Source organism: Falco punctatus (genome assembly GCF_963210335.1).
Source record: "Falco punctatus genome assembly, chromosome: 8".
Taxonomy (NCBI): Eukaryota; Metazoa; Chordata; class Aves; order Falconiformes; family Falconidae; genus Falco; species Falco punctatus.
The window spans coordinates 29202980-29217221 of record NC_137588.1 but is presented as its reverse complement, the minus strand read 5'-3'; the positions used below and the strand labels follow the sequence as shown (position 1 = coordinate 29217221).

The following is a 14242-nucleotide window of genomic DNA, read 5'->3' as shown; positions in this document are numbered from 1 at the left end:
TCCACCACCCCAGCTGCTCCACCACCTCCAGCCTTCACCACTTTGGCTTTGACAACTCATCTTTGCCCCTTCCCACCTCTCAGCTAGACCCATCCATCTCTTTGTGAGCCTTCCCAAGCCTACAAGAACTGCAACTACCGTTATTTTTCTCTCTCTTTTTTTTTTTTACCCCAAACCAGATGAGGCAATCTGACCTCCAAACCAGAGAACTGCTCCCCGTGTTTTGTGCAGCAAAAAGATTTATTCTTACGCTGCACAAAACCAAGCAGACGCTTCAACGTGGGATACGCCTGAAAACACTATTTTTCTGCTTTGCTTCAACAACCTAACATTTATTCCCATATTCTTGCGAGGCTGGTATGTAAACAACAAGGAGTGACTTGCTGTGCTCAGGAGACCTTAGAATAAGAGTTGTATTTCTTTGCACTCCCGGATCCAGTAAGCGATCCTCCTGAGGCTCGAAGAGTTTCTGAAGCTTATAATTTAAAAATCCAAGGAACAAAAAAGGGTTGCTGGAGGAATAAAAAAGGGTTGCTGGAGATCTGTACAACAGAAAAGTAGACTGAAACTGTTCCGTTATTTAATAATTCAAATCCCAGATGCTTAATTAAACAGACTTGCTACGTTGCAAAAAAAGAGTAAGAAATTATATATTCCCTTAGCTAACTTTGCTGATTGACATGAAAGACTTCCCATGCTCTGCAGGCGTTCAGTCCAAGTCAGACTTTTAGAGAAGGACTTAACACTCCACAGGTAAATCTCCCGTAACATAACACTTGCTGCTCACAGGACAGGGGTGATGCGGCATCTTATCAGCATCTCTGTGCTGCATGGACCCATTTTGCAGAATGCGCAGAGGAAACAATGCTCAGCAGCGCATCTTAACTGAGCATTCAGCATCTCTTCAGACCAGACCAAACCTCAAGAAAAACAACTAGTCTGCGCAGCTCCCTATGCCTGCTATTTTACACGTTTGCAGACAAAATCTGAAAGCATCCACAGCACACGGAGGAAACAGAAAAGTCTCTCTCCCAGTACTCTGCCCTTTGAGCTACAAAATATTTTCTGAGGGAAGAGCTGCAAGTATCATTCAAGTTCACCTTATTGCTAAGGCTCATCTTAATCTTAATCTTAAGACTTTTAATCCAGAGTTACAATCCTTCAGCAGCTACCACCAAGGTCTCCTCAGGGGGAAGCAAAGCAGGACAAGCATAGGATGGGCTCAGGTGATACCTGCCCTGTTCTCCAAGGATGGTTATATCAGATGTAGGATTGTGGCTAGGCAGGTACCTTAACAGCAAGATCACACACTCCTCTGAGAGCTATGATAGCAATATTTGACTTTGCACTGTTGTTTCACAAAAACAATTCACAAGAGCTTAGGGGATTCCCAGAGCACTGGGGCACATCTCCTCTGAGGTTAGCTGGGGGCTCTTGTCCCCCCCCAAATGCCAGCAGCCATCAAACTAACCTCCAGTCTGCAACTACAGCTCAGCAGCGAGCCCTAATAAGCCAAAGGGATTCCTCCAGTGATCTCCCCAGCTGATCACCCCAGAGCACAAGCTCTGTCAATGCCCTTCATGACTCTTTCTGGGACTGAATGCTGGGTACCCAGTAACTTCTTCCCAAAGAGTCCTATTTGACAGATGTATCTGCCCACCCGGCAAATCTTGCACTTAGTTTGGTGGCACTAATACTTCCACACCAAGTGTTACACAAGGCATCAGCGACATATTTTCTGAAGATCACAATCTCCACTAAATTGCCAGCTGTCTATGCAGACCACTCAAGAGCTATCTGGGTATGTTAAGTACAGATGACAGACTCGATAACAATGTCTGGATGTGCCTGAAAGATTAAATTCCATCTGCATCGTGTTCCTTTTTGTCATTTCGTATCTTTTTGGAGTCTTTCTGTGTCATAACCAACTGATAAAGAGCTTGTATCACAGGCTCACAAACCCACAGAAGAAAATCCTCTAAATGCTTTTTTGGAGTGACCAGGTACCTGGAGACATGATGCAGTGGATTATTTTAGTAGCTCTTTAAGCGGGAAGGCCAGTTCAAGAAAAAAATGAGTGGGATTCCCGCTACACCAATGTCCATTAACATCCTTTTAACTTGAATTGGGTGGGTCTTCATTCCAGCTGTTGTGTATCAGACTCACCATTAGGCTTTTTGCTTCCAGCAAAGTACAAATAACAGATTCCTATTCAAAAGCTTTTCAACCAGTCTTACATTTGCAAGATGAGCAATTATTTCTTTCCACAGAGACCCGAACCAGCCTTATACTATTACAGCCTTTTGTTTGCCAGTGTACCCCACAAAAATATATTGAAGGAAGCTTAAACATGCTCATTTTCATACTGATATGACCAATTCTCAAAAAAAAAAAAACCAACCCCAAACCAAAAAAAAACACCAAACCAACAACAAAACAAAACACCCAATAAACCTGAAGATTTCACTTCAGTAATTATTTCTGCTCACTTCGAACACCCCTCTCAAATAAGTGGGCAAAACAGAGGAGCTGCAGAGCATCTTGCAGTTACCAAATCCGTATTTTCTGCGCACATCATGCTGTCTGAGTTTGTTCACAGCAAGTCTATCTCTATCCTCTGTTCTTGGCCCACCCAGTAATGGAATCCCAGTTCCAATCCCTTCTCCACCTGTGACTGGAACAGAGCCATGCTGGTGGGCAGACATTTGGAAAGCTAAATTCATTGGCACTCTCAAATAAACACTATTTCATTAAGGAACTTTTAAATAAAACAAACACACACCACACTTGCACTTCATAATTAAGTGCAAGCCAACTGAATTAGTGTCAAGACACGCCATAAGTGGAAGTATCAAACCCTGGCACCCCCCTGTCCCTAGCAGGCTCCGACAGGAGAGCTCTGGCAGCTTGTACTGCAGCGGACCCCAACCCTGCATCTCCTTGGGACTACAGCTCTTGTGCAGGCAGAAGTGGCCATGCCCAGACTCTGCCTGCTCCCGCTCAGGATGCGGGTGCCTGCTGTGTGATGCTGCAGGCATGGCCTGAGAGGGACAGGGACATCCCTGCCCTGGCCACGACCCAGGTGTGACCTTCCAGCGAAGGAGCAGTAACCGCTGAGAAGGTAAGACCTCTGCTCCAGCCCGCAGCTCTGCGAGCTCCTGCCCAAGCCCAGGGAAGCCAACAGCACTGAGCGCTTCCAGGTTTTTCAAGAAAAGAATTTCCCTGTAACCAGCACAAGGTACGTGATACGGGCCCCAAGCGAGGCACAGCATGACTTACAGCTGACTTCAGTAGGCTTTAGTTTGATCCGTAAATCCTCTCGACACTTCACAAGAGCGTTTCTTAACTCCCGCTGCCTTCAGCCTCACAAGAGATAGACATAAATACTTAGCATTAGCATAGCTCCTCATGACTCATTTTTTCTCCTTTTTAAATATAGCATCATATAAATGTGGATATGTTCTGAGCAATAAAACATGTATTGTTACTGTTCACCATGCAACCAAAACAAAAAATTCCTCCTGCAGGCTTTGCAACAGCTTCCTCCCCCAAAACCAAAACACCGGTGCCCCTCACAAGGCCAGGACGGAGCGAGGGCAGATCTCCCTCAGGGAGCCCAGGCAACACAGGGACACAGCACGGCGGCAGCAGATGTGGAGCCAGCAGCTGGACAGAAGGCTTCATCATCAACCCAGCCACTCATATCAACTTTATTAAAAAGAGCAGAGCTGGCTCCGGACGCAGGAAGAACAGGGATTTGCCCAGCAGAATGGAGTTTCAATAGCTGTGAGGCAGCCTATGCCAGCACTGGGGAAGCCAGACTTGCTGAAGAAGTGGTGGTGGCACCTTTAGCTGGGGAATGCTCCCCGTTCCCCATCTTCCGTCAGACATACATCATCTTCCTCCCTCCATAACCAGGCTTGATCTTTCCTCCTTAGAAAAGCCAAATCCCACCTTGTCTAGCCAAGGAAATGTCCCAAGCTGCCTCAAAAGCACTGAGGAGGAACCTGATAGGCAGGCAGAACACTGATCAGAGCTTGATGGTTTTCACAGGAATTGAGAACCAGTTTCAGCACCTTCCTGCCTGTCCTGCTTCACACTTCCCTGTGTGATCCTGTGTGCTGTGTTTAGCTCTACTGAATACTCCAGTTCCCCAGCTGTACAAGCAAGATAAATAGTAGGTCCCTATCTCACAGTCATGCTGCAAAATAAATAATTTTGCATTACAAGTGTTACAGGAATGCTTTAAAAATTGCACAAGTACCAACACTAATCCATCACTGCTTAAAAAGGGACCCAAGATTGATAGCAAATTGAAGTCTTACCTACACAAACATAAACACTAGAGTACGCAAGACTGTTTTCTTAGTTTATCTGTTTCTTCCGATAACCACGTTCGCGCTGGTGACTCAAACTGTTCCAGTCACAAGTTGTTTGAATTCAGTGCACCAAATTGCATCTGGAGAAATGTATGTTTTGCTCTGTCTACGGTGATGGCTGAGACAACAGTCATCCTCCCAGATGTCCTGAAGACACAGATGAAAGTACACACTCACATCCATCCTGCTGTCAGGTGACTGAAGAGTAGCCATTTTTACATCATGGACCTCTCTACCAAGATTACCTCTGAGAATCTATTTTCCACAGTATTTTTATAATTGTTTCTTCAACCTCCTTATTTAATATCAGAGATGAGCAGAGTGGCAGAGCTGCCATGTTCATCCTAAAACCTGTCATTTAAAAGACATGATAACAGAAGCCTTTTCTTAAAACTTCCAGGAGTATGTGTGGCTTAAAAAGCTGATTCCTGTTTAAAATAATGACTAAGACTCTTAGGAATCTAACTCCCAAAGTCACACAGGTAGTTTTGAATATGTTACCCTTTTACAGTAATTATGCCATCAAAGTTCCAGTCAAAAGCTGATGAGCGTTACTAATATATGCTGATGAGTGAGCCTGTAAGTGAAAGACCTTCTTGCTTTATTTACACTCCAGTGAATCAGAAAGCACACCAAGACTTATTTTCACATACAAGAGTAACAGACCTGACCCCAGGAGACACTTCGCAAGGTTAACTCACAGCCCAGGGAACAGGCTTATTGTAAACTGGCTGCAAGCTGGTGCAGTTGTACTTGTTTTCACTCGAGATGACGGAAACTTGGAGCAGCTGTTTGGTCTTCAGTGGACTAACAGCAGCCACTACATAAACCAGTCATCTGGCCCACCATGTTTGATCCTTACAAATCACCACTCAGTGCCAAACAGTCCCCAGGAATTCCTCAGTGACACTCATCTCCAGCCCAAGAACTAGGCAGATGCAGTCAGGAGTTGGCAATAACCAGAGAAAGCAGAAATCAGCAAACCATGTGTGGGCATTTCCTCACCTTGAGGAAAATACACATATTTTCCCCTCCCCAAAATGAAGTGCCCATTTCAGGTAGGTTTAGCAAGTTAGTACAGGAGCGAGAACTGTTGTACATTCAAAAAAGAGAGGCTTTGTATAAAACCGTGGAATTTGCAGCAACAAAGAAGGCTTAGGTAGTGGAGGGCTGTGAGGGATGAAGAAAGAATAAACCATTTTTATTACGCTGCATAAAATTATATATTTGTACAACAGTCCTTCCAGAAGCAGACCTTCTGAAAGAGAAGGCAAGGCAAGCATTATGTTATCTGGGAGAAGGATAAGCAGCTTTATACTTGTAGTAGAAGAAAGCGAAAGAAAGTAGTTCAGGACTTTAATCTCAAGCCCATCAATGACAAAAAAGTTCTAAGGCAAACAAAATATAGCCAAAAATTAATAAAAAAAACCCTCAGTTGTAGAAGCATTAAGCAATTCTGCTGGTCAGTTCTGGGTGGAAGAGAAGCAGCAGGAAGGGGAATCCAACCCCAGAGTATCTCAAATACTTAGATGCCTTCTGAAGTATCTCAGCATTTGCTATATTTACGCTCCCAACACACCCCACAATGAAGAAGCTTCTACTACCCCATTTTAGAAAGAAGAAAAGTGGGCTCAGTAAGAGGCAGATTCACAGTTATGGTTATCCATAAGAGCTGCTGACCTTAGCCTCCCTGCCTTTGGGCAGTCTTGTGACAGAAAGTAACTTGGAGCAGGTTTTCCATCTGTTCAGCTAGCTCCAGCCACTGGACTAGTCTCTCTGACAAAACCTGTATGTCTGCGCCACACGAATCACCACTTACTGAGGAACTAGTGTCTGAAGCAGTAAAATTATCAGGATAATTTTATATCGGGATAAGTATCATAAAGTACAGAAAACTACTTAGAAATATCATTAACCTCCCCCAACCCTTCCCCCACCTCTTCCCTCAATCATTATTTCAGAAGACATATTTTTGTATAATTATTTCATCATCTGAAAACAGATGGCCGGTTTGCCATATCTCTGTGCAAGACTTCCACACTTATTACTCCTCCGCTGACATTTTCTCACATATACATGCATGGACGGATCAGCAATTGCTCCACTGCATTCTCAAATGGAGAATAAGAGTCATAAATCTCAAAAAAATGAGTACGCCAAAAAATTCAGCACCTGAAGTTACAGCGTTCATTTTTCCTCTCTGTCCAGAAAAAGCCAATTGTAGCTTATCGCAGATGTTATTGAAGTTGATGGACTTGCTTTAGATTTACACTGGATACAAACACTCAGGATGTGACGGACTGGAGTGCTGGACCTCTGTTTCCCCTTGGAGAAAAAGAGCCAGTGACATTCAAGCAGAACAGGAAGGCTGCACTCCCCTCCCCACCAAATATCTTCTGTCAAGTCCCTCTGTAGGCAACAACAGGAGAAAGAAGCAGTAACTCCACCAAGGACTAGGCTAACGTTCCTCCCATCTGCCAGTCCCACGCTCATTCTGTTTTCACTTGGACCAAAATCCTCCCAACCCCTTCTGCTTTATACTTCATTAAAACTGGGTGCCTCAGACACCAAGAATAATAAAGTTGATCTTTGAAAGGCCACTTTCAAGGCACATTTCCTTATCTTTTAACACCACATTTCTTCTTCAGCCCCATCTATAGTACTGTCTTGGAACCCTGGAAATTAATTCCATATTTTCCGTATTAAATCTATCCCCCCAACCCTCATCTACTTATGACAGTAAAAGCTTACGCAAACACCACCACCATACAAAAATGCTCCCTTCTTCGTTCCTGTGGGTTCATGTTAATATTCTCCACCTCTAGAGTCTGGAGTACGCTCTGCGTTGAGGGCTGCACGTTCCCCTGCTGAGATGCAATCCCTCCTGCCTCTACCTCTGCAGGTAAGAGAGGTAAAAGGGATACAGAGTCATGGAGAAGTTACAACACCGAGGCAAGGGCAGCTCCCACACGCAGGGGCACCACGCCGCACCAGAGGCCCCACGCAGGCTGCAAGGGCTGAGCGAGGAGCCACTGGGAGTGACAGTGCGGCTGGAGCTGCGCAGAGCAAACAAACCAGGCAAAACCAAATTAAGACTGTTCCAGTTGAAGTCTGGAGCCTAAAACCTTCATAGGGCAGACTGATTCATCCTAATGAATTGACTCACCTCCCTCTACCCTGCAGGTCAGCAGGGATGCCAGGCTTGGCAACTGTGGGCGATACGTAGAGGCTCTTGGCTTGAATCCAGCCACAAGAAATATTTCACACCCAAAGACAGAAGATAAAAATGGAAGAAATGAATGAAGCCAAACAGCTTTCTTCAAGCAGCCCTCCAGAATTAAGAGCAGAAGGGAGAAGAGCTTCTGCCCTGATGGTCTTAACAGCAAAACACTACCGGCAGCATGCGGTGTGAGCCAAAGGGCTGCGCAGGTCTCAGGTACAGGACACCGCTTCTGTCCGCAGTTGAAGAGCTCTAAGGAACCATAGCACGATGTCAATGATAATGATTCATCTCATTATTTTCTCCTGTATTCACTTGTCCGTGCGTTGCCCTCATGTACTACTTTGCCAATGACAACATAAGCTCATGTACAGGACTCGCCTTCCTCCTTCCAGTCCCCAAATGCCATCTCTCCCCCTATGCAAAAAAAAAACTTCCAAAAAAGGAAAGAAGTCCCCTCTAACCAAGAGATGATACAGTTTTATTCTTCCCTTTTGTTAGCCTCAGTCCCAGTTTAATAAAAAAAAAAAAAAAAAAGACACCCAACACAACACATACCAAACACTACCCCCTATGAAGAAGGCAAGCTTTGTTTCTGTAATTCTTAGTTCCTCCGCAAAAAATTTTGAGCTTGTGAAAACACCCACCAAAAACTTCAATAAATAGAAACTGCCTTTCACATCATTTCTGAAAAAAGATGCTGGGCCAGCTCCAAACCTGGTGCAGCTGCTGTGGTTCAGGAGTCATGCTGGCAGGGTGTTTGGCCCTCTGCAGTTTGGGCTACACACTCATATCATATGTGATATCTCCTGGAATGGAGGAGCAAAATCAAAGGAAGTCAAACAAATGGATGCAGAACTATAATATAAAGAACACCTATTTTTCTATATGCACTATTATTTCTAAAGAGATACTGCCAGCTTTGTATTTCACACTCAAGTATGTAGAAAGAAATCCTACCTCTACTAGGCAGTCCAAAGCTATGCTATTGAGAGGCAGGTTTTAAAAACCTATTACTTCATAATTTCCTTGCCACACCCTTGTTCTCTCTCTTATCTCCTCCTGATTAATAGACCCTGTTTTTACAATGCCCCTAACAGATTCAGAGCAACAGACAAGCACCTTTCCTAAAGAAAATTAGTGACACCTGACCCATGCAGTTTTAGGCCTTTGAAATGCATCTCTCTCATGCAGAGGGGGCCTGAGCTAACTGGGTAATTTCATAGCGAAAATCCAGAAGCGTATCTGTATCCAGGTATGACTATAAGGTTGGTGTGCTTGTTCTTAGTATCAAGTACTGGATAAACAAAAATTTCCAGGTAAGACATAAATAGAATATTTCCAGTCAATAGCATCCCTTGAAGCCTGCCACCAAAATCCAAACTGAGATGACTTAAGATACCTAAGGAGTTAGCGGTTTAGATTTTCACACTTTCAGAACGTTAGGCAACTAATGCAGAAAAGTCCCAGCTGATGGGTGCAGAAGGGCTGCAGCTGCCTATGCTGGAGGAGAGGGGGGCAGGACTCCACCGTACGCTTTGCTCTCCTGACAAAACCCCAACCCCTACTCCGAACTGCCACGGCGTAAAGTCCCGATTTGTTGTACGAAGTGAGCAGCTCGACAGGGAGGTTTGCTGGAGCAGCCAAGCACAGGATGCTGAGACTGGTCCACCCCAGGTCCAACTGTTAACTTGCTCCTCAACTCGCAGCCAGCGTGGCTCTGTTTCTCTGGGAAGCAGGGTTTTCTAAACACTGCTTCTAGGGCTCTTGAGCCGTTTTTTTTTTTTAAAAAAAAAACAAAACAACAAACCAATGTTACAAATTTTCTTTCTAATCCCCAGCAATCCCAAGCACAAAGCTGAAATGTCCTTGTCTTTCAGCTGCGGTTCAGTTCTTAAAGCAGAAAAAAAGTACAAGGGGGGGGAAAGAAAGTACCTCCTCCTCTCCTTGCCTCTTTGTAATTCAAGATAGCATCTACATCTTTCTTCTAAAAGTCTAGCAAATAACTCAAACACACGAATCTGGAAGCTTTCACAAAGTACTTAGTGGTCGAAGAACAGTTTTAATACAAGATAGGAAATCTTGCAACACAGAAAACATGCAAAAGGTAGGAAAATAAAAGTTTAGAGCGGCTCTGAATCGGGGGGTGGGGTGGGTACCCCAGGCAGAACAAAACGCCAACAAACCCCAACTCCCCCAGACCTCTCGCCACCCGGCGCGCCCCGGAGCGCGCCCCTCGCCCAGCGCGCACCCAGCGGGCACGCATCCCGCAGCGCTCCGCCGTGCCACACATGTTCCATTTTCCGAGCTTTCCGCAGGGAAGGAGGGAGGGACCCCCCGGGATTCCGAGAGCCCCCCGCGACACAAAGCCACCGTACCGTCCCGAGCCGGCGTCCGGCGTGGCTGAGAGCGGCGGCTCCGCGGCGACGGTCGGCGACAGCCCTTTCTTCCCGACAGCGAGCTCCGGCCCGGGAAGGCGGCGGTGCCCGGGGCGCGCTCCTCCCGCCGGGGGGGGTCATGCCAGAGCGGGGCGCCGCATTTCAGCGGGCGTTACCGGGGGAAGAGAGGCGGGGGGGCCCCGCCGTTACCGGGGATGTCACCGTGCCCCCGCCGCGCCCGCGGGCTCTCCGCGCGTGCAGCGCCCAACTGCCGGCCGCGCGACCCCGCGCCCCTCGCCTGGCGGGGGAGCGGCGGCAAAAAGTGCGGTTTATTGGGGGGGGGGGGGGGCTCCCCCCGCCCCTGCTGAAAGCGCCACCCAGGCCCGCGTCCTCCCAGCCCCGTCCCCGAGCCCCGCTCACCCGGGGCCGCGCCCTCAGCGCCCGCCCATGCCCGCCGAGAGGCGCCCGCGGCCGGGCAGCGCCGCCGGCCCCCGCCCGCTCCCGCCCCGGCGGCCGCGGCAGGGGAGCCCGCACCCGGCCAGCCCTTATATCGCCGCGGCGGCTGCTATAAATAGCCCGGCCCCGCCGCCGGGGGCCGGGCCGGGCGCCGCCGGAGGGGTTTTCACGGCGGCGGCGGGGACCCGCCATCACCTGCGGCTCGGTGACGGCGACGCTTTTCTCACTTTTGACTCGCTGTGGTGCCGCTCCCCGGCGGGCGCGGGGAGGCAGCGCGGCTCCCGGGGGGCCCGGGGCCGCCGACCCCCGGCGCGGCAATGGGCCCGTCCGCCGCCGCCGCGTTAAGGTGGACCGCGGCGGGCGCGGGCGGCGGCACCTTAAAGCCTCTCGGGCGGGCGGTGCCTCGCCGCTCCCCGGCCGGTACCCCGCGGCCCGGGGGCTGGGGCCGAGAGCGAGCGGAGCGACCCTGCGGGCCCAGGGGTCCGTGCGGCCGCCGGGACCGAGGAGGAGGAGGAGGGTCAACGCCCGCGTCCCTGCCGGCTGGACCGGCAGCGGCTGGAGGGCACGGGGTTAGGCGGCCGCCGTTCGTGCCACGTGAACACGGCACACACTGCCATTAGGAACCAGCTACCACACTCATAGGAAATACGAGGAAGCCCTATGAACTTTTATCGCAATAGCAGAGTTTGTGCTTAAGACAACAGGGCTCACCCGAGCTGAGACTTAAGGGAACACACGGGCAGTGGTCACTCCTCCTGCCTCGCCTTTGTACCCTTGGCGCTGGGAGATGGAACTAAAGCAGCACTTTGCATCTCACCCCTTTGCCACCCTCACACCTTCCCCTTGCAGCTGAGGGGTGCAGAATCCTGCTGCTGTACCTGCCCTCGTTCCCTTACGCACGCTGCCCACGCAGGGGGGGCAGGCAATAATCGCTGCCAGCAAGGACCACTTGGTCTGGCAGTGCCCTGTGTCCTACCACAGGAGCATCTTGGGCACAACCCTGCATGGTGCTCAGGCATGTGCCAAGCACCATGAGCATCTCAGGGGGCTGCATTCAGGCACCTGCTCATTTACCTGGCTGGGTCAGGGCCCGCCTCCCTGCTGGTTTGCAAAGCACACCTATATGCCTCAAACTGGCTCTTATGGAGATGTGAACAGCCCCAGATCCCCCTCTGTGCCAAATCAGTACTGCAGCACAGCCCAGTACTCCCTGAAAACGTCTACCCAAGGCAGCCTGGTACCATGCTGTGGCCTGCACAAGATGAGAGAGCGCCTCTCTGCTGCCTTTCCCACATAGGTGCACGCTGCCATTTTACGAACAAGATACATGAGTCTTTTGCCTCAAAATCCACATTGGTCCAGCAGCGTGGAGGAGGTGAGAGGGAGCAGACCCACTGCAAGTGGCCACAGCATGCCTGGCGGGGCTGGCTCACTCCACACATTCTTTGCTCATCTCAGCCTGCCTGGAGACAGGAGACTTGTCCAGGAGAGCCCCCACAGGCTTTCCTGACCTATCCATGCAACGAGGCATTCTGTCCACATGAATCAACAGCTGAGTTTGTAAGACACGCACTTGTCAACAAGGAGTCACAGGCTTGCCCGTGAATTTGGTACAAAACTTGGCTCCTCTGTGGGCTGCAAATTCCAAGGCGAAATGGTCTCCTCAGTTTCCCAAGGGCAGACTTTGCCAGCAGCTTTGTGCAGTTCAGCAGCGGAGGTGGCTGCCTACAAGGAATCTGGCTTTCTGCTATCAGCACATCTTGCCACGGGTGAGGGCAGTGCTGGCAAAGCTGCTGGGAAGCAGTACCCATTAGTAAATCCCAAACACAGCAGCCTGTTTATATAGTCTCAAAGGTGGGGAAACGTTGTCCTGGGACCAGTAGACCAAACATTTCAGGTTTAGATCTTGAAATCTGAACATCCAGCTTTGTACTTGGGCATCTTAAACAGACCACTCCTCAGAGAGGCAGATTTCTGCTTCTGTGGAGAAGTGTGGGTTGTTTTTCCAAACCAAGCCCAATATTCGGACACTCAAGCCTGAAAATCTCCAATGCATTTTGTACTGAACTCAATTAGCCTTTGAGAGGAAAAGCCTATGGCCTGGCTCCTACATGTTGGATGTCTGGAGTATTCCTCCGTTCTCCGTAGCCTTCCTGCCCATAAGAAATACTAAAATTATATAAGGAGGAAAGCCAAAACCTCCTCTTTCAATTCCAGCCAGTATCTGGAGCAGCATTAAATTTCTTGTAGCATGTATTAGTTAACAACATTGCTAAAGGGGAATTTCTGCTGTGGTTGAGCGCTTATACAGTACAATTCCTATTTAAGTGCATTTCTGTATCCTGCTGAGTCACCCCAAGGCGCCCTCAAACAAAACTTCAACTTGACAGCAGAGGTGGTAGCATGAAGAACCCCCCCTTTACCAGTCCTCCCCAGGGAGATGCGAGTGCAGGATGGGCAAGCTTCGAACTGTGGAACTTAATACAAAGCTAAAAGAAAAAAGTGCCTTGAAATTTCAGCCAGCATTTTCCCCCCTACAGCTTTAAGCACATGACATTTCCAGTCTCTTTCTGCTTCACTTAGTAGATTAAAGTGACCGTACAGTCTCTGAACTGCTCAGGTCAGACTATACTTCAGGCAAACTGTCTCTAAATAAGAGGACGCATTATTTATATAGCATAATATTTCACTATTAGGGCTAGATGAATGTGGCAGTTTATTATCCCGTATTAAAGCTGAGTGGGTTAATGCAGCACAAGCCTCTCGGCTTGTTTTGCTGGCAGCTGCCTTTCAGGCTGGCTGGGGATGCTTCCCTTGCTCACCCCTGGCATGCTGCACGTGAGCTGAGGTCTGCAGTGGGTGGCTACAAGCACAGGGGCTTGTACGGCATGGCAGTAAGGCAGGGACTGTTTGCACATAGAAAAGCAATGTTTTTTTCTGCAGAAACAGTGCAATGGGTAAGATTTTTGTCTGTAGAAGTTCCTGCCGGTGCCATGTAGCTGGGAATAAGAAGTCACTGCAGAGAAGGCAGAGGATGGACATGGGGTCTGAGCGCACGCGGTGGCCCTCCCGTGAGCTGACCCAAGGCACTGCTGGTGTCGCTGTCTGGAGGGCAGCTGGGTTGTGCTGCAGCAGGGAGCTGTACCTGACTGCACCCTGCAGAGATGCACACACCATCCTGCACTGGATCAGAACTCGCTAGTGTGGACCCTCACAGGCTTAACCTTTGGTGTTGGAATTTGGAGAAGAGCACAGGGAGACCAAAGCCTGAGCCCTGCCTGATGGCTCAGTCTCAAATGAGCTGCAAAAGAAGAAGTTGAGGTGCTCCTATGATGTGCCAGGTGTCTCCAAATCAGCATGAAACCAATGCAATAGCTTTGCTGTCACTGTAAGTCCAGTCTGTCAGAGGCAGCAGATCACTCCTTCAGGCTACGGATGAAGAATATTGCAGCACATCTATGGGCCAGGAACAATGAAGCTATATAAAAAGACAGCCTAAACAGCTGAGATTCATTTCAGTGAATTTCTGTGTGGTGCTTGGCACAGACTACAATAAAGCTACTTAGCAGTAGAGGACATCTAGTGATATTCATATGTAACTACATAAACCCGATAAAAGTTCACATGTGACTGAAGAGCCAAGCGTGGCTAAAGATGGGATATGGTGTGGCTGTAACAGCTGCAAGAGGGCTGGGACAGGCTGACCACACAGCATCATGTATAAACTGGTCACAACAGAAAAAACTCCCAAGAGGCTTTATACAAAGAAAACGTACAGCAAAACAGTAGACAAAAAGCTCAAGGGAGCT

At 48.7% G+C, this 14242-nt stretch overlaps 1 protein-coding gene across 12 annotated transcripts in view; it reads right to left on the bottom strand.

Moving 5' to 3' along the window:
• The window catches only part of MRAS (muscle RAS oncogene homolog), a 41377-nt gene extending 30855 nt beyond the window's left edge, over positions 1–10522 (bottom strand). For 4 of the 12 annotated variants that reach the window (XM_080399552.1, XM_080399542.1, XM_080399551.1 and 1 more), the window contains exon 1: positions 9978–10373. The gene's annotated coding sequence lies outside the window, so the exon portion shown is untranslated. Of the gene's footprint in view, positions 1–3279; positions 3364–3954; positions 4008–4325; positions 4527–6551; positions 7276–7545; positions 8409–9977; positions 10374–10397 lie in introns of those variants that run through there. The other 8 variants (XM_080399541.1, XM_080399547.1, XM_080399548.1 and 5 more) reach the window with 6 other exon arrangements.
• Between the last annotated feature and the right edge of the window lie 3720 nt (positions 10523–14242).